Source organism: Microtus oregoni, unplaced genomic scaffold (assembly GCF_018167655.1).
Source record: "Microtus oregoni isolate MIOR12 unplaced genomic scaffold, Mior012 000077F_ref0000221, whole genome shotgun sequence".
NCBI lineage: Eukaryota > Metazoa > Chordata > Mammalia > Rodentia > Cricetidae > Microtus > Microtus oregoni.
The window spans coordinates 274,044-300,019 of NW_024544029.1; the positions used below are offsets into that span (position 1 = coordinate 274,044).

General features: G+C 40.9%; 1 pseudogene; it reads right to left on the minus strand.

Annotated features, from left to right (window-relative positions):
- The window catches only part of LOC121441394, a 48,290-nt pseudogene extending 23,150 nt beyond the window's left edge, over window positions 1–25,140 (minus strand).
- Window positions 25,141–25,976: the final 836 nt, after the last annotated feature.

The window sequence follows — 25,976 nt, forward strand, 5'->3', positions numbered from 1 at the left end:
TTTGTGATTGTTTGTTGTGAAATGTTTATTTCTATTTTATGCCCGTGAGTCTTTGCCTGTGTGTGTGTGTGTGTGTGTGTGTGTGTGTGTGTGTGTCCATGTATCACCTGACTGGTGTCCGTGGAGGCCAGAGTTGTAAGTGGCCCTGTAGGTGCTGGGAATCGAACCCAGGTCCTCTGAAGAAGCAGCTAATGTTCTTAACTGTTGAACCATCTCTCCAACCACTTATTTTAATTTTTTGAAGAGGTTCCATACTATCTCTCATTGTGGTTAGACCAATTTATTCTCCCACCACATGTTGACAGGTGTCCATCCCCTTCACTCTAATCCTGACCAAAACTCTCATCATCAAAAGTTTCGTCATCTTTTTAATAATATCCCCTTTAACAGGTATGAGATAATATTTCACTGTGGTTTTAGTTTTTGATTCCTTAATGATTAGGAATGTTGAGTGCTTTTGATGTCCCCATTGACCACGTGTGTGTTCATCCATGTCTTATGCCCATTTTCAATTGGTTTATTAGCTTCCATACTATTGAGTTGGATGTTTTTGCATGCTTGGGAAAGTATCCCCTCACTAACTGTATTTCTCACGCTTCATCCAGTTGTCTCTTCATTCAGTTGATTGTTTCTTTAGTTATACAAAATATTTTCCATGTGATATTATCCCAGTAGTCAATGTTGGGGATTTTTTTCTCTCTGTTTACTTCTAGTAAGTTTCACAGAGTAAAGTCGTTGTTGAAGTCTTTAGTCTATTTGAGTTGGTTTTTAAATGTGGTATGGCATAAGGGTATGCATTCATCTTTCTAGATTTGAAGATTTACTTTTTACAGCACCATGTATTGAACACACTTCCTTCCCATATTGTGTGTTCCTGACAAGAGTGTAAATAATCAACTGACCATAAATGTACAGATTCATTTCTAGGTTCATTGATCGTTTCCATTGGCCATGTGTCTTTTTAAAATGCCAGTATAAGTAATTTTGTTTATTATAGCTTTGCAATTTATCTAGGGACAGGTAGTATGGTGCTCCAGTTTTATTATTCTTGCTAATGATTTCTTTGGGAGTTTTCAACTTTTGTAGAACTTTTGGGATTGTTGTATCCACTCTATAAAAAAAAACACACTTTTTTAAGTTTAATAGAGAACATATCAAATATTTGGATAACTACTCACAACACAATATTAATTCTTCTAATTTATGAACACATATCTTTGGTTATATCTACTTTAGCCATTAATCTAAATTAGATAGATAGATAGATAGATAGATAGATAGATAGATATAGATTTATTTCACTATATTACCTTATCAACTACATTTCCTGCTACATTTAAAAAATGAAAATGTTTTCTTCATTACATTTTAGGTTGTACATTGTTAATGTGTGGAGATGTCCCTGATTTTGTACGTTAATTCTATAGCATGAAGCTTTACCAGTTTTGCTATTAGTTGATAGGTGTTTTGATTTGTTTTTTGGTAGAATCTTCATGGTTCCCTTCATATTTGCAGACAAGGCTGAATTAACCTCTTCCTTTCCAATGTTTTTCCCTTTACCTACATGCTCTGGCTTTTAGTAAAATACCATGTTGTTTAGAATGAGTGAGTACAGTCATCCTTATCTTTCCCAGGAGTCAGAGGAAAGTCTTTCAGCCTTTCCCAGTGATTACAGTATGAGAGGCAGGCTTCCCATATTTGGTCAGAGTTCATTTTTATTGAGGTACATATTTCCTGTATGTAGTATTGGGGTATTATTAAATGCTGTTGGAGTTTTGTCAGATTATTTTCTGCATCGTCTAAAGGGTCCACGTGACTTTTATCCATTTTTGTTAATAAGAAGCCCCTCCTTTAGGTTTTTGTGTGTTGAATCCATGCTCTGTTGATACAGATCCTATTTAATCCTGATGAATGGTCCTTCAGTATGTATGCCACTGAATTCAGTTTTCTAAAGTATCTATAAGATTTTCTTTTTTTATCTGGGTTCATCAGGGCCAGTGGCTGACAGTTTTCTTTTATTGTCGTGTCCTTGTCTGATTTCCTTATTAAGATAATCATGACCTCATCAAACATGTTCGGGAGTCTTTGTTAAGCTTTGGGGATTTGGGCAGGAATTTAAAAAGGACTGGTATTATATGTTTAGTGGAATTCAACAAAAAAAATCTGGGCAGAAACTTGTGAAATAGAGATTAGAAGAACAATAAAAATAAACAAAATTAAGATCTGTGGACAGAGAAAAGTGATTAAAGACCAGGCTATTCCCTGATGAAAGTGTTCAGTGACTGAAATACTGTACTCACTATAGATCATTCAAATGCTTGGCACAGAACAATAGTGGACAAACATCTGTGCCCTTTGTTGTGTAACTATATCAAGGTATTATGCAAATACAATGTGCAAAAGTTACAATTTTCCCAGTTGAGCACAATCAGATATCTGTGAAGGTCTCAATGCATGATGAAAAGTAACTATAGCATCTCCTCCAAAAGTGTCCCTGTGTCCCTTTGTCATCCATTCTGTCCTTCATATTATCAATAGGCAATTGTCTGTCTTCTGTCCTGTATCATTTGCATTTTCTAGAATTGTCTTAAGTGGAATATGAAACAAGCATTCTCCTGTTTCCAGATCCTTTTCAACTGAGCATAATAACTCTGCCACCACCACCCTCCATGTGAATGTTTGCATTAATATACACTCTTTTCACCACCCAACAATCCCCTTTGTGTGACTAGGTGACAATCTGTTGATCACATCTACTTTTGATGGGACTATGAGTAGTTATCTGCCATTTTACAACTAAACCTGATGGAATTTTAAAGCTTTTACAGACCCTAGAATGTAAATTATAACATGTCATTGAGAAGTTATCCTGCTGCTGGTTATGTATAGATGTTCATGAAAGTGTATTTATACTTTTCTACTCAAAATTGTATTTATCACAGAAACTTTTTTAAAAATGAAATTTTTGCCCTGGCAATGCTGAAGCATGCGTGGCAGCCGTACATGGTGGTTCTATTGAACTTATCCATACTGGGTTTCATGGTCTAAGTTGATGAGGATGACTGTCCAGGTCTCTTCCTCTAAAGGGCACCAAATCTTATTACATATGACTATGAGCCACCATGTGGTTGCTGGGAATTGAACTTAGGACCTTTGGAAGAGTAGGCAGTGCTTTCAACCACTAAGCCACCTCTCCAGCTCATTATTTATCACAAGCATACTTTTTAAACTTTCTTTTCTATCTATTCTTTGTGTCTTTCACATCATGCATCTCTATCCCATTCATTTCCCTGTCCCTTTGTATCAGCCCTCTGCCCTTGCAACGTCCCCTCATAAATAAAATAAGAGGAAAGAACAAAAGAAGAAAGGAAAAAAACACAAAAGAGAAAAATGAATCTCATCATGGAAGCTGCAGTGTGGCACAGTGAGTCCCTCAGCAAACCCTTCTGTCTTTCCTTGCAAGTGTTCATTGTACAGAGTCATTGGTCTGGTTCGAGGCCTTCTGGTTTCTGCTACACTATCGATGCTGGGCCCTCACGGGATAACTCTTGCTTATTCCATTGTTGCCCTCTGTTGTGGAGACCCTCCAGCTTTGGGTCTGCAGGTCAGGTCCCTTCAGTGCTCCAGCAGATCACAGATAGGGTGGATGTTGGGGTGGGACAACTCATAACCCTGGGTCTGGGCCTGGGTAGTTGCAGGGTTGGTCAGCCCTCACCACCAGCGTGAGCTCTCCTGCATTGCCAGGGCTAGTTATGAGGAAGGGGTGGGGCCAGTTCTTCCGCTTCCCATTCTCAACATCAGATCTCCGTCAAGGCCACCAGCTCTACTGTGTCACCCAGATGTGGTATGGGGACTACTCTCTTGACTGCTGCCACTGATAAAGGCCAGGGGCAGCTCCCCTACTCCTATTACCTCAAGGCCAATTCTCTCACATGCCTCAGGTTTTGATGAGCAGGGGGTGGGAGTGGGAGAGTTCATCTGTCGTCCCCCCGCTGCTCTCCCCATCCTTAAAGGCAAGCTTTTTAAAGGAGAAATGTCACCAACTCATTTGTGATAAGTCATTAATCCGGTGGTGGACCCTGAATCACAGCCTGACATTCGCTGTGAAGAGCGAAGGTCTTTACTCAGCAGCTCTCCAGAACCACATTCCCCACCCGCAAAAATATGTGGCAGCATGGCCCAAAGGCAGCCATGGACAATCAGTCAGCCTGAAACAGGAGGGGGATTGTATTGGCCTTCTTTGCTTTAGGTTCATGGTAAATATTTCCCAGCAAATTGTATTTGCCCAATTTCTAAAAATAGATTCACATTTCTTTAATAGCTGGAGAAAATAATGAAACCCCGAGGCACTGCGCCCAGTAATGCCCATTCTAGATCATTCCAAGTTTACTAGACACTGTCTTTCAACATAGGGAAATTTAGCTGAGCATAGAGCTAAACAAAGTATACATTTGGAGAAAAACAAAGATTCCTTTTGGAGGAAAAGAGTTTCTTTGCTGTCTGCTTCTCCTTTTTAAAAGCGCAGATCTGGAAGCAATTTAGCAAATCTATTGCGTGTAAATTATAATTAACTTTGGATAGAAATCGTTTTTTTAAAGAGGTAGATAAAGTCAAGGACAGGGAGATTGGATTCAAATCTTAAATGCCGAGTTAAGTGAGGCAGAAACAGGCCAACTGTGGTGCCAACTCTAAGTCATTGCTAGGCTGTTCAAATGGCTGTTACTGTCCAAAAATGTTGCATTGCTATTTTACAGTAACAAAGCCTCACACATTTATGACTTCGATTACTCAAAGTTCTTCTGAATATAATCATTTGAATTCATCCTCCAGGCACATAAAACTGAGCTGAATTAAACTCACAGAATACAAATGCCAAACACAAAATGCACTATCCATCTCAATCAATTTGTTAATAACGTCGTTCTTGGAGTAAAACTGATAGCCTGAAGAAGCAATAAAAATATTGCTTAAGAAAACAGTGGTGTTTTGCATTGCCTACTCTTCCGGCATTGCTTTCCCAGTGTACCCTGTGGCTGCAGCTTTTGGTTAGTGAACAACCACCCAATGTGTCCATCTCTCCCGCTTATGGATGGTTTTCCAAAGAAAACCCAACAAGAAGAAAGAGAATTAATTTTGAACACAAATCTAAAATAGAAGCAGTTGAATCTTCCTGTGCGTCAGGCAGGAAGCTACCTGTAGCTATCAACGGTTCCTTGGGGATGAGGATTTAGAAAGTGCCTGTGCAGAAAAGCGGATCTGTTGACTGGGGAGCGGTTCCACAAGCATTTACCTCCGTGGGAATCGTCACGTTGTTGTGTCACGGGTGTTAGCCATGACCACAGCCTTCAGCTGGACGTGATCGTGGCCAAGCCTTCAATTGCATCCTCTCCTCTGCCACAGTCTCTTGATTTCATCCACCTAGAACCTAGGAGGTTGTAGGTCAGCAGGAGAGCTTTTCTCTGGTCTCAAGCAACTCCTTCCTCTTAGGCATTGTCCCCCCCCCCCCCCCCGCAGCTTGTGTAGCAGGCTCACTCCTCTTCTCAGCCTAAGTACTTCACCTGCTTTGTCTCATGTGAACTCTAGTAGCCAAGATGTGATTTTTCTTCTTTCCTTTCCAAGTTTAAGAATTTTGGATGGACCCGATGCATCAGTGTTTCCTTTCACTGCCCCTCAGCCTGCCACAAGCTGCCTTCCACTTCCCATAATGCTCCTTTTCCCACACCCCAGTCACCAAGTATGGCAATGCTAAAACCTGAATGGAATAGTTCCCATTGCCCTACCTGCTTTCCCCCAGCTCAGAGAAGCTGCCCTTTATGAGTTGTAGCAACAGCTCCTGTCCCTCTGACCTTCAATTGGGCTTGTCAGTGGAAAGTATCATAGGTGGTCAGAGGACAGGAGGTATTTCTCCAGCTTCCTTCCTACCTCCTGCTATACCATGTTTGACTGCAACTATTTCTAATCTCACAACCACAAACCCAGGTAGGATTTTAGGAAACCTTATGCAATATCTCTGCTCCTCTTCCTATCCCATCATCAGTTACAGGCCGGGGATTGCCTGACAGAATCTGACTGGTTCCAATCCTCAACACCATTGTCTTCCAGTAGAATCTGATAGTGTGTTGCATCCTCTCCCTCATGGCGTCCTCTCATTTTATTTCTTGGATTGTTCCTCTTCTTCATTGTTTGTTTGCTTGTTTGTAGCAGGGTTTCTCTGTATAACTCACAGAGATCCGCCTGCCTCTGCCTCCCGAGTGCTGGGATTAAAGGCGTGCGCCACCATGCCCAGCTTGATTATAATCCAGCTCTTGACTGGTGGTTTTCATTCATCTTGGTAGTTTTTTTTTCCAGTTGCTTTTGGGTTTGTTTGTTTGTTTCCATATTGGTTATATTTTCTTCATGTTACTTTAGGAATCTTGATCCCATAACTTAGATTTAAATGCCACCAAAGTACAAAATTGGATATAGAGTAGCTACTTAGTACATGTTTAGTACCTAACATATGAGTATGCATGCTCATGACTACCAAATTCTGTCTTTCTTCATATTGGTCAGCTTCTCCCTGTGTGTATTCCTTATTCTGCACTGAAACAGCTGTACTAGCACACATCCCAAACTCAGCATGTGTAAGTGGGATGGAGCATCTTCATCCACACATCTTGAATCAACCTCCAGTCTTCTACATAGATAACCCGAAGCCTAGCTACCTAACCTCTCTAAATTCTTATTTTTATTTGTGTGTGTCTGTGTGCGTGTCTCTGTGCGTGTTTGTATGTGTCTGTTTCTGTGTCTGTCTATGTGTGTCTGTATGTGTCTGTCTGTGTGAGTCTATGTGTGTATCTGTGTGTGTGTCTATGTCTGTGTATGTGTCTGGGTGTGTCTGTGTCTCTGTGTGTGCGTGTCTGTGTGTCTGTCTGTGTCTGCTTATCTGTGTCTGTGTATGTACATGCATGTCTGTGTGTGCTTCTCTGTATCTTTCTGTGCATGTCTGTGTGTGTCTGTGTGTATCTGTGTCTCTGTGTGTGTGTCTGTGTGTCTGTCTGTCTGCTTATCTGTGTCTGTGTATGTACATGCACGTCTGTGTGTGTCTGTCTATATCTGTGTCTGTGTGTGTATGTGTCTGTGTGTGCACCTGTGTGTATGCCTGTGTGTGTATGTATCTGTGTGTCTGTGTATATGTTCATGTAGTTAGTTCTCCCTGCTGTGTAGTTTTCAAGGATTGTGCTCAGATCATCCAGCTGGGAGGCAGGTGACTTTCCCTCCTGAGACATCCTGCTGGCCCATTAATACCTGCTATTTTTACTCCGGTGAGCACTGACCTTGTTGTGGGTTAAATTCATAAATTTAAGTCATGTTTCTTAATATTCTACAGTTTCATCTTATTTGGCAATTGCTTGTTGAAGTGTTCACAGAAGTAGCCAAGTGAAAATGAGGCCATTAAAGTAAGTACTAAACCTGTGAGTGGCATCCTCCCGTGGGGGGGATGTGTACACATGATGTGTGTGGAGGGAAGGAAGTTAGGGCATCCTCATGTGTGGGGATATGGACACATGATGTATGTAGAGGGAAGTGAATATGAATAAGCAGAAATTTATGAAAGACATCTTCAAGTCAAGAACACAGGCTTGAAACCCTTCCCTCTCACAGGCCACATAAGGAACCAATTTTGCCAACATATTAATTTTAGCCCTATATTCTCTGGCATGGTATCTTGTCATGGCAGCCCTCACAAACTAATAGGCATCATGACTCAACAACCACTTTCTAGATTTCTTTCTCCCTAATTTACCCTTCCGTCAAATACTTACTTGACTCTCTTACCAAGATTCTGGTAAACTTGCAATGGATCTGACATTAGTTGTTTATCATAAAATTCAACTCTCTTAATGTCATTTCAGTTTAGTGAGTCAAGATACAAATGAATGACTAATGTTTCATGTCTCCTTCAATATTTTGAATGTTGAAAATAACTCAGTGCATTTAAATTTAAATAATTTTCCTTGAAGCTTAGTTAGTGTGATTTTTCTGACTGTGCTAGTTTTTATAAATCATGCACTACTTTTTCCTCTGCACTTCAGTGTGTCATATATACTTTTCTCTGAATATTAAAAACTTTGTCACCTGTGTCAGGGCAATAGCACAAGCACAATCAAACACATGCAAACGCACAATGAATAAGCAAAATTGGACAAAACAACCTGTCAGCGGACCAAAAGCACAGTAACTAATGACACGTACTCCTAGCCAATCACAACACTCCAGCAGTAATGACCAGTTTCAAAAGGACCAACCAGAAAACATTCCTGCAGCAGCTTAATTTCTCTAACCCCATAACCCCTCCCCCAGCCCTTGTAAAATAAAGAACCTCGGCATTGGGATCTCTTGGAGTCTGTGATGTTGCCTCTGTGTCTTCTCACCTCTTACCTCCTCCCGGGAAATGGGGGTCACACAACAGGCAGCAGCAACAACCCCCAACAACTTCAGTCAACCGTTGACTTCCCAGACACTGATTGAGAAGCTCCAGAGTGTAGCAATTTGTCCCAAGTGCTAGGGGTCGTAAAGGGATGGATCATCTAATATAGTCCCTGATTACAGAAGGAAAGTAACCCAGTCTTGAAGAACTCACGATTCAGCATAACATGGTGAAAAGTGTGATGTGCCTCACTGGACTTCCTAATCACCCTGGAAGGCCACAGAATAAGCTAAGAGGAAGAGGAGATCCCATTGGGCTGGGTTTGATGTTTACATCAGAATTTAGGAATTTTTAATATGCTAAATACAGGCTATGACTCTATGCTATGGAATAATCTTTCTGTACATTGTGAATCTATATTACTATTGTTGGTTAGTGAAGAAGCTGATTGGCCGGTAGCTGGGCAGAAAGAGATCGGGTGAGACAGCGTGACCCAGGATTCTGAGAGGAAGGATGGCAGAATCAGAGAATTGCCAACCAAACACAGAGGGAGCAGGAGATGAACATTCTACTTTAATAGAGGTACTGACACATGGTAGAGCATAAATAAAAAAAAATATGGGTTAATTTAAAATGTAAGAGCTAGCCAGAAATAAGCCTGAGCTATTGGCTGAGCATTTGTAATTCAAATTTAGACTCTGAGTTGGTTATTTAGACCAGGCAGTCGGGACAGGAACCATCTGTTTACAACTCCATAGCAGTTTTCTAGTTTATATAAAAACATTTTTTCACAGAAAGCAACTGATAGGACACCATAGCTCACAGCCCTCAGCCTCCGAATTTGCAAAACAAACTGAAGCCCTGAGCCAAGAACCTCCCGAACACTGCCTGTTTCTGTCCACATTGCACAGAGAGAAAATCATTTTTGGTGACTGTTTTCCTCACTAGATGTGACCTCTGCAGAGGGAAGAGCTGGCTCCTGTTCTTCCTTTGAGTAACTGGAATTCGGCACAGCTGCTGGCAAGTATACGGTCTTTATATTACGACCAGAGCCAAAAGCACAAATACAGAGACTTAGTGTCTTAATTCAACTGCAGGGAATTGACAGCTGAGAGTGAGATCTGAGCAAAGAAGCCAATGATCACGTGGGCAAGGGTTTCTGAGATGCCGTGAGCACCTCACTGGCCGTGGAAAATAGACCAAAAGGGAGCAATTAAGGAGAGGGTGAAATACAAAAATTAAGAGTTTAGTGGCTAAACATGTTTCCAAACAGTTTCAATATATTCCAAATTTAGGAAGATAAAACACTTTGTATCAGAAACAGCATGGTTGGAATTTAAGGTTTCTAAGTAGTGAAAGAAAGGCAACAGACCTGTGTAAAGATTCGGAGATCAAATTCTGGTTCAAACCAAACTAGAATGATCCAGGTTCTCTCTAGCAGGATGGGAAGAAATGGACAGACAAGTCTGCCTTGGAGAGGACGAGATCAGTGCTGTGCTGATGTCAGTGAGCATGGGAAGAGAATGGAGACAAAGCAAAGAGGGGCATCTGTGGGCTTGGGAATCAATAGCACTGCTAACAATGGGACATACTTTTAAAGGTTGTGTGAAAGGTTTAAAAAAATCAGGTTATTGGTAGCAGAAGGAGCAGGTCTTTTTTGGCCTGAGACATGAGCTGGAAAGGGAAAAGGATTCCACTTGGGTACTTTTGCAGCTAGACAAAGAGGCTTAGCAACCGAAATCTGGCTAAGAAATGAGCGCTTTGGCTGAGGCAGGATCAAAGCCAAGATGCAAGATATCAGCAGGACTGTGTATGTGTCAGCTGCTTGAGAATATGTTATTATTCTTTATGAGACAAAAAAAATCGGTTAACATCAACCAAGGATCAGAAACAGCCTTTGCTGGCTATTAATGTTTATTCTAATGTATAGGATGTTTCAAAGCTTGAGTTCTTAGAGCTCTTGAAATACCCACGTTCATGTAAAACAAAAGTTATGGGTCTAGACTAGTGGGGATAGGAGTCCATACTACCTGAGAACCAGCGGTGAGGGATGGCTGCCTCAGGAAGGAAAATTATATATTGCCACACATTCTTAGTGGAAAACAGATTTTCTTACATAATATATTCTGATCACAATCCCCCTCCCCCAACTTCTCCCAGATCCTTCCTGTTAGGAAAAAATAATACTAAGAAGAGTGGTTCTGCAGGTGCAAAGAAGTCCAATTAGGTCAGATCAAACCAAATTAAAATGCCCATCGTTATTATATACGGCCCTCTCAGGTGGCTGAGCACGTGGCAGGGAGACAGGGAAGCAGGGAGCACATGCAAACCCGGAACCATATGTTTCTTCTCTGGGAGCCCACTTAAATACCTGTGGGAGTGGCATCCTGGAATTCGGAGTCCAGACTAATGCAACTCCCAGGCCAGAGGGCTGGGGCTACACTCCAGACTTAACACTCCCCACCTCTCTACCCACCCAAATCCACACCCTTATTTTTCTCTCTCATTAGAAAATGAGCAACTGAACAAACAAGACAGAATAGGACAAATTCAAACAGAAAAACAGAGCCAGAATTGAAAAAGTGCTAATACAGAGAGACACACATACTTTATGCAGATCTTTAAAAAATGCTCAAGTTAAAAAATGTGAGGCATAAATCCTCCAAAAACACCATTGGGTTCATCTGTTGACCTTCTCCTGCTGGACATGGAGCATACCCTTAAACGTGGTTTGTATCCCCGGTGAAATGCTCTTGAAGAAAATTAATTTTTCCTTCTTGAACAGTTGTCCGTTGGAGACAGGTCCTGGGTTAGGGATGGGGCTGGTGTCTACTGTGCAAGCCTTGTGCACACTGTCACAGTCTCTGTGAGTTCATGTTTGCACCATCACACATTGAAAGAAATTTTCTGGAGGAAAAATTAGATTTCTGCCACTTTCTCAAAAGGATCAGTCTGTCAGGCAATCACTTGTTCCTATAGATAGATGTTGGTACAAAGCTTTTGACAAGTGGCAAGACCTGGGGACTTGACTGTCTTTCTGGGAGAGATGGCTTACTAAACAGGAACTCCAAACAAAGAATCTTGCATGGTTCTCCAACTGCAAGATGCTTAGTTTGGGAGACTCCCAAGACTTTTCAGTCTCGTGTTCTGGACTTAATAATATTGAACTTCAAGAAATCTGTTTTAGATCTTTAGACAAAATTAGCAAATGAGGTTAAGGACATTAAGGAATAAAGTGTGTGCTTTATAAACTCTGTTTTCTTTCAGTCATTTGTTTAAGCAAGTTGACACATGAGGAAAATTGTAAAGATAACTGGTTTCTAAAAGAATACTTTTTAAAACTTTTCCTTATTTTAAGAATAAAAGAATTAATGACAGTGGTTTATTAAGCCAACTCATGATTCATTGAAGTGAATTTGGGAGGCATTGAGTAATGATTTCATAAGTCCTGTCTAGACAGGAAGCTCGGGGGTGCACCTGTGACTCCCCAAGCCTCTGATAAATCATGTCGGCACAACAGTGGTACTTAGGGAAGAGAATAAAAGTCCATCACTCGCAATATCCAAAACTATGAATCTAGAGAGCAGGGATGCCGAGAGTGGTCGTTGTGCTAAGACCACAAGAGTGTTGATGCCAGCCGATCTTCTGAGGAGCGCCTCCGCCTTTGTGTTACTGCAGAGTGTGCTCCAGAGTGGCTCGAGGAGGGGCGGCGGTGGGGATGAGAACAGTGTGGACCATCTGTTACGTTTCCACTCCATAAAATCTCACTGCCCTCCTCCATAAATCAGTTCCAGGGGTCCTGATTCTTTTCTTTTTCTTCTTATGCCATCAGCGCAACTGACATTTGAGGCTCTGTCTCTCCCTTAGTTTAACCCTTGAGGCTAACTGGTATTACGACAATTCTGTATGTGTTTAAGGCAAGCATGTGGCATATCTCTTCTGAGTTTTCTTGGTGAATGTGTGTAACGATCCCATGGAGATGCCAAGTTTGTCACAGCAAAGATGCCAACTAAAATATCCTTCAGGTAATTAGAAATTGTGTGGTCCTCTTTAAGCTTTGGGTTTCCGCAGTTAAAGCCTTCACCAAAAGAATTCTATTGATTCTTTCTAATACAAACTGAAGAGCTGAGTGTCTGACCCCACACCTGCCCCTCCTCCTTTGAGTCACCTATGCTCTACAAACAGTCCGTAACTTAGTTGCCAAGCAGACAAATTTGATGCTTTCATCCATAGTAATGTTGCCTAAATGAAAATCTATATATGTACTTACACATTCAATACATTAATAAATAATTGCCATATACGTATGTCACTGCAAACATATAATGTGGTCATGAAGCATTGATAATGTAAAATGGTTACTATCAAATAGGAATCAATATCATTGTTCATTCCAAAAGCAGACCCAAAAGTTGAGAGTCTATTATTGGGTTATTGTTTTATTAGGCTCTTCTTCAGGCTCATCGGAGTGAGGCTCTGGGTGTCGTACAGTCGGGAGCTGAGCCCAGGGAATGCATGCAATAGGCACTGACCACCCAATAACACTTCCTTAGTCCTCAAAGAAAAATAAGATACATTCTTACATTCCTTGAAGTGAGTCTGGAGACAAGGGTCTACATGCATGCCATGGGACTTTGAGGACTGGTTTAGGACATTTTAGAACTCCTGTTAGCTAGCACCCAGGAAAACTTTAGCAAACTTCCACGTGGAACTCGGTTCTTCCTGATGCTTGTTCTCCTGGTAGGCTGTGGTCCATGAACTCATCCAAAGTTCTACTACAATTTGTTTCCTAATGTGTAATATTCTAAAGGAAAACAGCAATTGAACTATACAGAAATGCTAAGCCAGCCTACAAATCAAACCTGAAAAAAAAAACAGAAGATTAACAAAACAGTGAAAATAATCAACCCATATAAACAGAAAACCAAATAATTTTATATTTCACAAAAGTAGATATTTATCCTCTTTTGGTGCCCCATATTATTAATTCATCAAAAATATTTGGAGAATGAAACTGGAGAAATTGCTCAGCAGTTAAGAATACTTGTTACTCTTGCAGAGGACCTGGGTTTGATTTCAGCACTGACAGTGCAGCTCACCACTATCTGAGACTCCAACTCAAGAGGATTCTCTTCTACAGGCACATGTGGTACATAGACACATAAAAGGAAAATAAATAAATCTTTCAAACTATCCCCGAAAAGGAAATAAATAACTTTAAAAACAACTGACCAGACCATCATACAAGAAATCCTTACAAAAAGATGAAAAATCTGTACATAGAGAAGTCCATAAATCCTAGAAAGCTTTTTCTCTTCCTCTATAGATTTCTGTGATACTTTGCTTGTGTTCTGACAAAGAAAGCTTGCTTGGAGAGCAGAGGGCAGAGCTTGTCACTAGTTAACCAGAGAAGCTGGGCAATAGAGGCACACACCTTTAATCCCAGCACTCGGGAGGTGGAGGCAGGAAGTGATAAAGTGGGGTGGAGACAGGACCTCAGCACCTTTTTGATGGTGGAACAGAGACAGGAAAAAAGCAACTGGCAGCTAGTCCCAGTTTCTGATCTTCCAGGTCTTTGCCCCATACCTAACTCCTGGTTTTTATTGATTAAGATTAGATTTACACTTCACTGCAGCACTTCAGAAGAAAACTCAAATAGAATTCTCCACCCAATAAATCTCACTAATCAAAATACTTGGTGATACCTTCAACTTGCTGCCCTTTGGCTTTTGGCTTTTTTGACTTTGCCTTATATTCTGACATGCAGAATGTAACTAATAATACACAGTCTTGTAGATACTTAAATGGCAATGGAGCTAAGAAAAGAGGCCCTTTCTAACCAAACAAACCATGACATCAACTTACTCCTTAGCTTAAATAACCTTTATAGAGTTAGCATATTAAACTGGTCCCTGCTTATTATAGATCTATTAGTGCTGCATGGTTACTTTATGAGTTGCCAACCTTTGCTTTTCATTCTTTATGTTTCGAAGTCAGAAACTTGATCAGAAACTTCTACTTTCAGTTAAAGCTTCATATGAAATTCTTGTTAATTAATTAAATAAATCATGAAAACAACCTCAATAAAGACACAAGCAGCCAAATAGAATCTTCTAGAAATTCAGTGTTTGTAGTCTTTTTTAAGGATATGCACTTCTGGCGTGAGCTGGTTGATTCTAAGTTGCTAGCACTTACTATTGGTGTACTCATGTCAGTCTTATAAGTGTTCAAAGTCATTTCACCAAAATGCTTTGTGTAAGCTTTCTATAGCAGTTGGCACAGAGGGAACGCAAGGAGAAACATATTACATGCACAGGGATTACAAGAAATACCATTTGTTTGTTACTTCCAGGTCAGAATGTATAAACCATTTATCTGATAAAGAAGTTGAGCTTGAAGATTTTGGGTTTTTTTTAAATGTAGTCTTAATTTTTTAAGAAGTCAACATAATACCCAGAACACATTACTAGGCTTTTTAAAGGAGAACCAATTTTAAGCTCTCAAATATAGGATTCATTTCAACTTTTGTGGCTTTCCATGAAATATGTATTTTAAAATTACTTCTTCATTTAGAATAAATTACATATTCTTCCAGGAAACATCAGGAGGTATTAACTATGTTTTAATGAGTAGTTAGATTAAATATTGACTACCAGAAAAATGAAACTATTGCCCAAAGGCAAGAATAATTGTTTTTCAACTCCTTTCCTCTTCTGCCACCAAGACAGTATCTTACAGTAGCAGTAAGTGGTGTTTATGCTTTCCTACAGCATCCTGACAGACCCAACTCAATGATTTCAGTCTTTTAAGCTAAGTGACTAAATTTAAAATATAAGTGCCCTAAGTTCTAAAATTATAGAGTTAATTCAGACAATGAAGTTAACTGCCATGGTTCATTCATTAAACATTCCCCATTATAGGACATTGATGGAGAAGGAATTTGTGTGTATTTGTCCCCCACCCAGCTCAAGGTTTCCCCAAAGTTTCTTGATCATTTAATTCATTTACTATACAATTTCAGAGATTAATTAAAGATGGTAAAAAGAAAGCCCCAAGATGACATCATAAACTATCCCATGCTAAAAAGATTATGTGGTTTAGGTTTGACAAATGTGAAATGACATCTGTGGGGTTCTTTTGTAAGAATGGATAAAGGACCCGGTTCACCAAGGAGCAAAGAACCCTCCCAGGAACCAATGGAAGGGACAGCCATCTTCTAAAAAGGAGTTAAGGCCAAGCCAGAGATTCACAGGGCAAGGTTCCCAGAGATGAAAGGGAGGGTTTCATTGATTTTATGTAGACCACAGATAAGAAATCCCATAGATCAAAACCGGGTGGCATGATGGGAACTGGCTGAACACAATGCAGTAAAATGCTTATGTCAAAGGTTTATGTGCAAAAATGAAACATGCTGTCTGAGTTAAACTGTCCTCAGTTCTATTATGAAATATTTTATTATGGAATAAGAACTAAAAGAAGCCATGTATCTTCTTGACAAGGTATTTTTAACCTAGCTGTGGGGAGAGGATACCTTACTTCACAAGGTCAGGAAAACACCAGGCAGGAAAGGTGCCTGGAGAGAAGATATGCTAAGATTTGTGAGCATTTTTATTGCCGTTATCATCTTGATTCCAGAAATGTCATTATTTACGAGTGATGATTATTATGGAAAATATTCAGTAGTTGGCTATTAATTGATTAACTAATTCACTGATGTTTCCAGACTCAATTCCAAATGTGACGAGAATATCTTCATATTTCCTCACGCTGTTGTAAGTCCTTTCTTGCATGGATAACAAGGATGTAGCAGTGTTGCCCAGTAAATAATAGGTTTCTAATTTTGTTTTGTGGATATTCATTTGAATGTCTTTCATAATGGTGAAATTATAGGACCCACGGGCCTCATCATTCTAGGTGAAGGATAAATATTCTTGAAGAGGTAGACCTTGCTTATTCTTTTTTTTTTAACTTTTTTTTTTATTGAGAAAAGAGAAAAAAAAAACAAATTTCCTCCTCCTCCCAGCCTCCCATTTCCCTCCCCCTCCTCCCACCCTTCTCCCTCTCCCCCCACTCCTCTCCCCCTCCCTCTCCAGTCCAAAGAGCAGTCAGATTTCCCTGCCCTGTGGTAAGTCCTAGGTCCTCCCCCCTCCGTGCATTTCTAGGAAGGTGAACATCCAAACTGGCTAGGCTCCCACAAAGCCAGCACATTACGTAGGTTCAAAACCCCGTGCCATTGTCCTTGGGTTCTCATCAGCCCTCATTGTTCGCCATGCTCAGAGAGTCCAGTTTTATCCCATGCTTTTTCAGTCACAGTCCAGCTGGCCTTGGTGAGCTCCCAATAGATCAGCTCCACTGTCTCAGTGGGTGGGTGCTCCCCTCGTGGTCCCGAATTCTTTGCTCATGTTCTCCCTCCTTCTGCTCCTCATCGGGACCTTGGGAGCTCAGTCCAGTGCTCCAGTGTGGGTCTCTGTCTCTGTCTCCATCCATCACCAGATGAAGATTCTATGATGATATGCAAGATATTTGTCAGTATTGCTCTAGGATAGGGTCATTTCAGGTTCCCCATCCTCAGCTGCCCAAGGAACTAACTGGGGACCTCGGCTTGGGTATCTGGGAGCCACTCTAGGTTCAAGTCTCTTGCCAACCCTAAGGTGGCTCCCTTAACTAAGAACCGTGCTTCCGTGCTCCCCCATCCAACCTTCCTTCATCCCAATCCTCCCCCTTTCCCAAGCTCCCCCCCATTCTTCTCAAATTTTGCATGCAAATGGATGGAAATAGAAAACACTATCCTGAGTGAGGTATCCCAGAGCCAAAAAGATGAACATGGGATGTACTCACTCATAATTGGTTTCTAGCCATAAACAAGGGTCACGGAGTCTACACTTGGTGATCCCAAAGAAGCTAAGTAAGAAGGTGAACCAAAGGAAAAGCATATAGTTGTCCTCTTGGCTATGGGAAGTAGACAAAATTGCCAGGGAGAAAATTGAGATCTTGGGGGTGGGGTGGGATGGGGGTAAGGGGAGATGGGGAGAGAGGGGGGAGAGGGGGACCTTGCTTATTCTGAGAACAATATCCAGCATTACCTACCTGAGGTATCATCTAGAAATGCGATTTTCCTTTTGTGGGATATAATACAAGTCCTTTTCTGTCTTAAGGCACTTTTCACAAGGTTGTCTCACTCAGGTGAAGGTCAAGCTAGCTACCCCAGGAGCTCTGACCGACAAGCAGGGGTCAGGCACTTAAGAACTGGAAAAACACTGGCTGGTCTCAGGGAAGAACTTGTAGTACCTTGGAGAGGGACAGGCCGGCCTTTCCATTTCCTTGGTGAGAGGACCGAGAGCGCTGTCACCTGGGGATCTGCTGCAGGATGGTGTTAGCAGCTGCTGGTGGGCAGGACTGCAGTAATAAGTGCATGAGTCTGCAGGGATTGGGCAGGTTACTCCCTGAGAGACAATACTATGGGGTTTACTGCATCTAAAAGGGGCTGTTTCAATTGTCCCTCTTATGAGCCAACTTTTGCCTTTAAAAAGGTGCTTTGCTCAAAACAGACAAAATTTATGATACTTTAAGAGAACCCAAAGCTCCAAATCTTCACGGAAAAAAATTTAATGAACCAGATGAATTTGAGGTCTTATTAAAACACTGTGAAGAGCACATAAAATGCATCATTGAGAGTAATTCAGCTCAGAGTAAGTTACATGGTCAGGTCCAGTGAAAAAAAAGACAGCAGCTATGTGTGAGTCTCTCTACACTAGCCTGTGAGCTCCAAGAAGGAAATCCTGACTCTTCAATGCCCAGAAAGTATAGCAGGTACTTGGCACAAAGTCTGAGTTCACGCAGAATCCTTCACACCGTGGTCACTCAAGAATGCTCACTGGAAAGGAATTGCAAAGGTACCATCCATCAGTGAACTCCATACATGGTCTCCTCCCACCACATCACTGTCTCCTTCCTGTTCCCTACACGGATGGGAGGTGACGCATGGCAAGGGTGATAGATCACATATTTAGAAGCTAGAGAGGAGGAAGTCATAAACATAGATCGAATCCCTCCTTACCTTCCATTGGATTGTAAACAAGAGGCAGAAATCATTGCCCAATGTTTTTCTCACTATCTATGTATTCTACATTTCTAATTCCGGATATGAAGTGTTATTTTACCAGGAGCTACTAGAAAAAGGTAGGAGAGAAATGCCTGGTCAATGTTTTGCATGTGGTCTTTCAGAATTCATAAAGGAGGCAAGCTTTAGAAAGCCATAATTAATCTTACATTCTGACACTCTTGAAATGTGGGTTACCTTTTACCATGTAAGACTAGTGACCAAATTCTTGAACACATTTCCATTTTGAGTAAGAAAATAACGATGTTTGTAAAGATCACTATTCACTTGAAAGCTTTGGTTGCATTGAGAGTTTACTATTCATTTAAGCATTTTGGATGCGTTGAGAGTTTCCTGGTAGAATATGGAATAATAACATCTGAACTTGGCCCCTTTTACATTTGTCAAACTAGGCACTCTGTGCTCTCCCTAAGTAATATTCTTACTACAATGCACTCAGTTATTAGCTCCATGACTATAGCAACCACATACTCCATCAACCAAGCCACTTACTAACTCACTCTTGATGCACTCACCACCCACCCATTCCCACGGAGCTTACTCTTGTTCAGTCTTCAGATCTCCTAACTTTCTAGGACTGGATGTCATCTGTCTGTTTCTTACATGCTTCTGGCTTCATTTGCTATCATAGCTCCTATCCTGTCCTGTGTTCCTGTCAAGCTGTAACTCTTAAATGCTTGATGCTTCAAATACAAACGTAAATAAGTAAACAGCACTCGGGCAAACTGGATGGAGAAGCAGCCAGCCATTGTGGAGAAAAGACAGACAAATGGGGGCAAACCCTGTCAAATAGCAACTACAACTGGTCCAAGAAGAAAGCACCATGCTGAGAGAGAGACTAGGTAAATGAGCTTGTTGAGAAGGTTGAGGCAGGAAACGTGGTGCATGTGGATGAGCTAGGCAATAGGGAGAAAAGAGAAAATTCAGAAGGCAGAACTGTTCTATGTGTTGTTTGCTCATTATTCTTTCTACTACATAGGGGATACTATCTTATTTACAATTATATGCTTACAATGCTAATAAAGTAGCTGTTGTATAGTAGATGTCCAATAAATATTTGGTAATTTTAGACTGTTGTCAGTATGCAGGTGGATGCTGCAGGATGAATGAGCTCCACCAATAGAATGCTCCAACCCTTCTCATTCATAAAAGAATGATCTGTAGACCACACCCTGCAGCTCTGTCCCAGACACATTGAAATTAAATATCTGCTGGTAAAATGTGAATCTATCTATTTTTAGAAGCTCCTCCAAACAGGGCTTAAGTATTCTGATCTTTGAGAATCGTTGATCTAAAGTAAGAAAATGACAGTGCCAAATATTTGGTTAGAACCAGGAGCTGAGCCAGTGGTTGGGAGTCTAGACAGGAGGTTCAGTTACCTCAAATAGGCTGGGAAGGGTGTCTATAGAGTCTTAACTTGTGGGCTACACATTCAAGGTGCAGTACGATATGAAATGATTGACAGGCTGTGACTGAATGCGTGAATGGGGCACAGCAAATGGTCTCTGTTGGAAGAGAACAATACCTGAGGTTCCAATGCTGTTCATTTCCACTCCACTAAACAATATAACATTTTATTATCCTTAAAGAACAGATGGAGAAACTGGGGCATATTAAACCAAAGCTTCCCAAGATCACAATTATCAATCAGATATGTACAAATCAGATAACCTGCTGCCCATTGCTACCATGAAGAAATTCTATCCTTAGACTCGGCAGAGCTTGACAAATTAGGAATCAAAAAAATTGGACAACATTGGTCAGTAAACCTCACCGTAATATGTCCTTTGCTAGAAGTATACATGTCTGGCAACTTTTAGATCCAAAGGAGGTGAAAAGTGCTTGGCTTGTGTAGACCTTTCCTGATTCCCTACATTCACCCCTCTTTGAAGACACGGCATGTCCACTGCTGAGCGTCCATGAACTCAGGATGGTGGTTAGAGAAACCTTGGCTTCTCTTAAGTCCCCAGAGTGAAACAACAGCTCCATCTTTTTCTCTGCTGTCAGTTCTTAGCATCTATCACAGAAGACAGCAGCATGCTGCTTCCCAGGACACACGTGGAAGTCTACAAGTCCCGCATCTCCGTCTAATTCTATCTTTCTCTGTTTAGGTTGTTCAAAGGAAGCTCAAGAAATCTAATTAGCTGACTTCCAACTAGGAACCAAAACTCTAATCTTCCTTTTTCATTAGCACTCATTGTCTTTAAGTAATAGCCTTAGAACAGATGTTTATAATAATAATATTTTATTTTATGTGTATGAGCATTTGCTTTCATGTATGTATGTATACCACACACATGCCTGGTCCATACAGAGGCCAGAAGAAGATGTGTCCGATCTCCTGAAATGTACAGATGGTTGTGAGCTGCCGTGTGGGTGCTAGGAACTGAACTCAGATCCTCTGGAAGAGCAGCCAGTGCTAGGAAATGACGAGCCATCTCTCCAGTCCTAGAGCCACCTTCTTGAACTAATGAATAGAAACAGCCTTCTCGCTTCAAAGTCACTTTATGAAGAGTAGCAGTCCCCAAAGTCCCCTTTATGCCTATTTGTATGCCTACTTACAGGGGGCCTTAAAAGTTTCAGTCTTTAAGATCTCCATTCAGGGTTCAATTAATGACTGCATGAATAGCAAAAGGGGGGCTAAATATCTGAGGGTAAATAAGTCTACTCACAACAGGTTCTGTCTATCCATAGTTTTTTATTCTTCTCTCTTCAATCCATCACTTTCATTGCTCCTTCTTGTTCTACCTTGTTCTTAGTTGTACATCATTCTTAGTTCTGCCAATTACAAATGTTCTCAGTAATATATATCCTTAAAACCAGCAATTCTACCAGGTGGTGGTGGAACACACCTTTAATCCCAGAGGCAGAGTCAGGCAGATCTCTGTGAGTTCAAGGCCAGCCTGCTCTAAAAGAGCTAGTTCCAGATCAGGCTCCAAAGCTATAGAGAAACCCTGCCTTGAAAAAACAAAAACAAACAAACAAACCAGCCAATCCCCAGCCTGCTGATAAAAATAATTGCAGGAAGGCAAATCTCTGCATTTGCTTAGGGGAGAGGAACAAGGCCTGGCAGTGGGAAACTGTTCTGAACTAGGGAATTAATCCCCAAATATGTAATAGAAAGGGAATTGATCTACAGTGAAAAATCTACAGCAAAGGACAGACACTTATTCAAAAGCAGTCACACCAATAAGCCTTGCCTTTTGGTTTAGCCTTTACCAGATCCCTTGGTTCTGATTAGTCACTTGTGAAAAGATGGCTGAGCAATTACTATATAATGATGTGGCTTATAGCACCTACTTGAGAAATAAAAATTAGCGATGGTATTGGATATGAGCTACCCGTGTCATCGGGACTCATGACAGGGTTATCCTGAACTCTGAAAGTCCTTCACTGCAGAATACAGGGATCTTAGGGAATACTCTTCTCAGCTTTTAGCTACAGCAAGATTTGAGATAAAAAGAGAAAACTACAAATTTGATATTGTTATAAAATTTTATTCTGTGAAAAGTATCTTTCTTCCCATTCTTTACCAATCAGTTGAGTTTGATTATGAACTATAACTTTTTACTCTTTTTATTTTTTTATTAAATAGCAACTCAACTATGAAGACAGACACGTGTGCTATGAGAACAAGGTTTAACCAAATGTGTTCTTGCAAGGAATAGTCATGCCAAATGTGCTGTGAGTTTAAGCAGAAAGATACTGGCTTGATTAGCTTCCCTCACACTGAGTACAGTGAGTGGGGCCTCAAATGGAATCGGGTCATAATAAATGAGATTAAGGATGGGTGGTAATGGGTGTTCAGAGCCACCTTCAAGGAGGAACACAAAAGCTGGGCAAGCCCAAGTCGGACCAAATTCCAGCATGAACAGGAGAGTTGGGAATGGAATCCTGCCAACCATGGCACTAGTAGAAACTGTTAACTACTTGGGGAAGAAAAAAAAGCTTTCTCCAAGAGTGTAGCTCCTGGTAAATTGATGGTTCTCCAGTGGAAGACCCCAACTACAGTATTGGGCAGCACAAATGGATCTTCAGGATTTAAAAAGAACAAAGCACAACGCTGGGGAGGAGGGACCTGGGAAGAGTTGGAAGAGGGTGAACAGGATCAAAGCATGTTGTACAAACTCTCAAAGAACTAATGAATGTTTTTTTTGGTTTTGGCTTTTTTTTATTTCTTAAAAGTTAGTAATACATATGAGTAAGTTTTTCTTTGAGGCTAGAATGCTCAAAAATAAGTAGAAAATCACGGAAACAGCTCCCAGCAGATACCTTAGGGAAGAAAAGACAGTCGTCTTCCTGGTGCTGTGCGTGGCAAACTGATTCAACATGGCTTCGGGAGGGGTGAAGTGCCAGAGAGGCAGACCTAGGGTTGGCTTTGAGTCACAAGTTTATCAGGGTGTGCCTGAGGTCATTATTCCTGAGGTGACCATCTTGTAGCTAAGGAGATACTACAGGCAAGTAGAGCCTGTCTTGTTCCATCTCCTCTCTGGGCCTCAGCCTGTGTCTGCAGGTGTTTCTCTGTATTGAATCTCCCCGGGGAATCTTTGGCCTCACAGCAAAAGCCGGCTGAAGTGAAAGTGATTTGATTTGGATCCTATTACAGGCACTTTACCTCTTCTATTTCCGTGATAAGAGCAGATTAGAGTCGATTATTGTACTGGGAGGGGAGTTAATGTGATGTCGAGAAACACTGGGGAAGCTGGCACAGGCAGAGAGGGGTAGATAAAAAGTTAAGCATAGATTGAAATCACAGCCCTGGCTGATGCAGCCACCAGAATAGCATCCACCCTCAGTAGGGACAGCGGCATGCCAGGAGTCCAGATCACTTCCCTTATCGGTGCTGGTGATGGACAGAGAGCACAGTAGCTGCTCGGTCTAACTGAACCATCACCTTGGTCCTTCCGAGCCTTTGTGCTTACTCTAAAGCTCTGGCAGGCTGAACAGCTTCTCACTCAATCCAGAGGCTGCAAGGCCCACAAACACCAGCAGCTTTCTAGTCTTTTCCCTCGGAGGGAAAAACATGTCAGCTTAACCAACCTAGAGAAGATTTAAGGGAAGTCAGAGAAAGCAGAAATTATCTGGGGTTATTTTAGAAGAACTGCTTTATGTGTTTAACAAGAGAGACAGAAAACATTGAGAATTGTTGAACCATCTCTGTTATGGGACCAGGTACTGTCTGCAGAAATGTCTGTGTTTCATATTTGCCTAGAGTCCCAAACTCATGCATCAAGCATGAAAATAAATGACACCACCACTAGGTAGAAAACTATGACATAGCAGATAAGAGACCACTAATAGCATAGAAAGACATTATTCTCCATGAGCCACAAAGTAAGCAAAATCAAAATATGATTTGACCTTTGGATTCTAATACCTATACCTACCTATCCTTTGCATTACAATGGATTTTGCTATCACTAAAATGGATGGAAATAGAAAACACTATTCTGAGAGAGATACCCCGGACCCAAACATATGAATACGGTATATGCTCACTCATTAGTGAATTAAGCCATAAACAAACAAACAAAAAAAACATTGAGCCTATAGTTCACCATCCTAGAGAAGCTAAGTAATAAGGTGAACCCAAAGAAAAACAAAAATAGATCCCCCTGGAAACTGGAAGCAGACAAGATTGCCAGGCAAAAGTGGGAGCATGGGGGTGGGGTGGGGGGTGGGAAAAAAAGACCTAGAATCCTTTCTTGGGAAGAAATTGAAACTAACGATCTACTAATTGTATCATTTAAACTTATTCCTTCATTTGGGAGTCAATTTTTCAAATTTCTTTATAGAGTGGTTAAGTCCATGCCTCCTAGAACCACATTTACAAAAAAACAATTTTATATAATTAAAAATTCTTGTTTTTATTTACATTTTGAAATGCAAAAAAGCATAGCCATAAATTGCATGGCATTATTGATGCAATATTAACTTTAATTGGACTTCTTGATGTGCACTCATTCTTTCAGTTAACATAAATTAATTAAATATGTTGTTATCTTTTTTTTACTTTTATCTGCATTTATTTCATGTTGAATTTGTTCCCGTGCCAGAAGTTTTTGTTTCTTCAGTTTCTTCTGGGATATCTTTTTCTTCTGTGCAACCTCCTTTTCTGGCTTTGGAACAATCTGTTTTGTTTTGTTTTTTTTTTTTCAGTGAGGATCATCTCGATGTGGAAGGGGGAGCTCATGTACGGGTTAATCCGGACGTGAGCTCTGTAAATTTGTCAGCACATCTTACGTGCTGTGTTCACCTGGATGTGCTCAATGACTAGAGAGTCCACATCTAAACCCTTCAGTTCAGCATTGCTCTCTGCATTTTTAAGCATATGCAGCAAAAATTCTGCACTCTTTTTTGGCCACCGACCCTGTGTCTAGCCCCAGTGTTTGGCCTGGACGCACCTACCAACTCCACCATTGTACCGTCGGAACGGCACACACTGCTTCTTCAAAGTGACATCTTTCAGAGATTTGGTGGTTTTCCAGATATGGATCCCCTTGATGGCCTGGGCCGTTTCACGGGTGTTCTTAAAGTGAACCCAAAGGTTTGATGGTCTCGATTTGCATGATTTTGTAGGGTTTTCTGGGTCAAGAGAGTAGCGAACCATCTTCACGGGTCACCTCTGGCCGCTTACAGGAAGAAGAGCTGTTGTTATCTTTTTTTAAAACCGTGTGAAAGAGAGAGACAGAGATAGAGCAATAGAGGGAAGTGAAGGGAGAAAGGGAGGGAGGAAGAGAGAGGGAGGGTCTGTGTCGTGTATGTGGATATTAAAGAACAACTTTGTATAGTCAGTTCTCTTCTTCCACCTCTTTAGAGGCTCTGATGATCACGCGTGAGTCCCCAGACTCAGGCAGTAGGCAGGCACCTGCGTCCACCGTGGCAACTCCCCAGTGCAAATGTGATCCTTTATGTTCATGTCAAAGTAGTGAAACCATGGATTTATTAAATACAGCAGACTGAGATCAGCCTATTTAATTGTTGTCTTATAAATTTGTGACTAATTCTAAATGAGAACTAAGGCTTAATTATTTATTAAAGATAAACTGCTAAGACAAAAGGATGTAGAATTCACATTTGTTCCCTAAGTTCTTTTGTTCCCATTTACCACATTTGAAACAGCACCCTTTAATAGGGATACACTGTGTGCTGCAGAAAATGTGGTTTTTGGCTCTTAGTAGGCCACTAAATACAGACAACTTACCTAAATTGTAAGCCTTGGTCTGGCCAAACCTGGATATCAGCTCCAATATAATTGTGAGAAAAGCCAAGGTTACACAAGCAAAATATTTGACACATGTAAAATCCCTGGTATATTCAAAATATTAAAGCTATAAAAATTACTACTAAAATTACGTTCATGGCTGAAGCATTGAGGTTTCTATTTCTGTTGTTAGCTATGGGTTCTGGACAAACCATCAAGATCTCCTGGCTTGCATTTCTCCA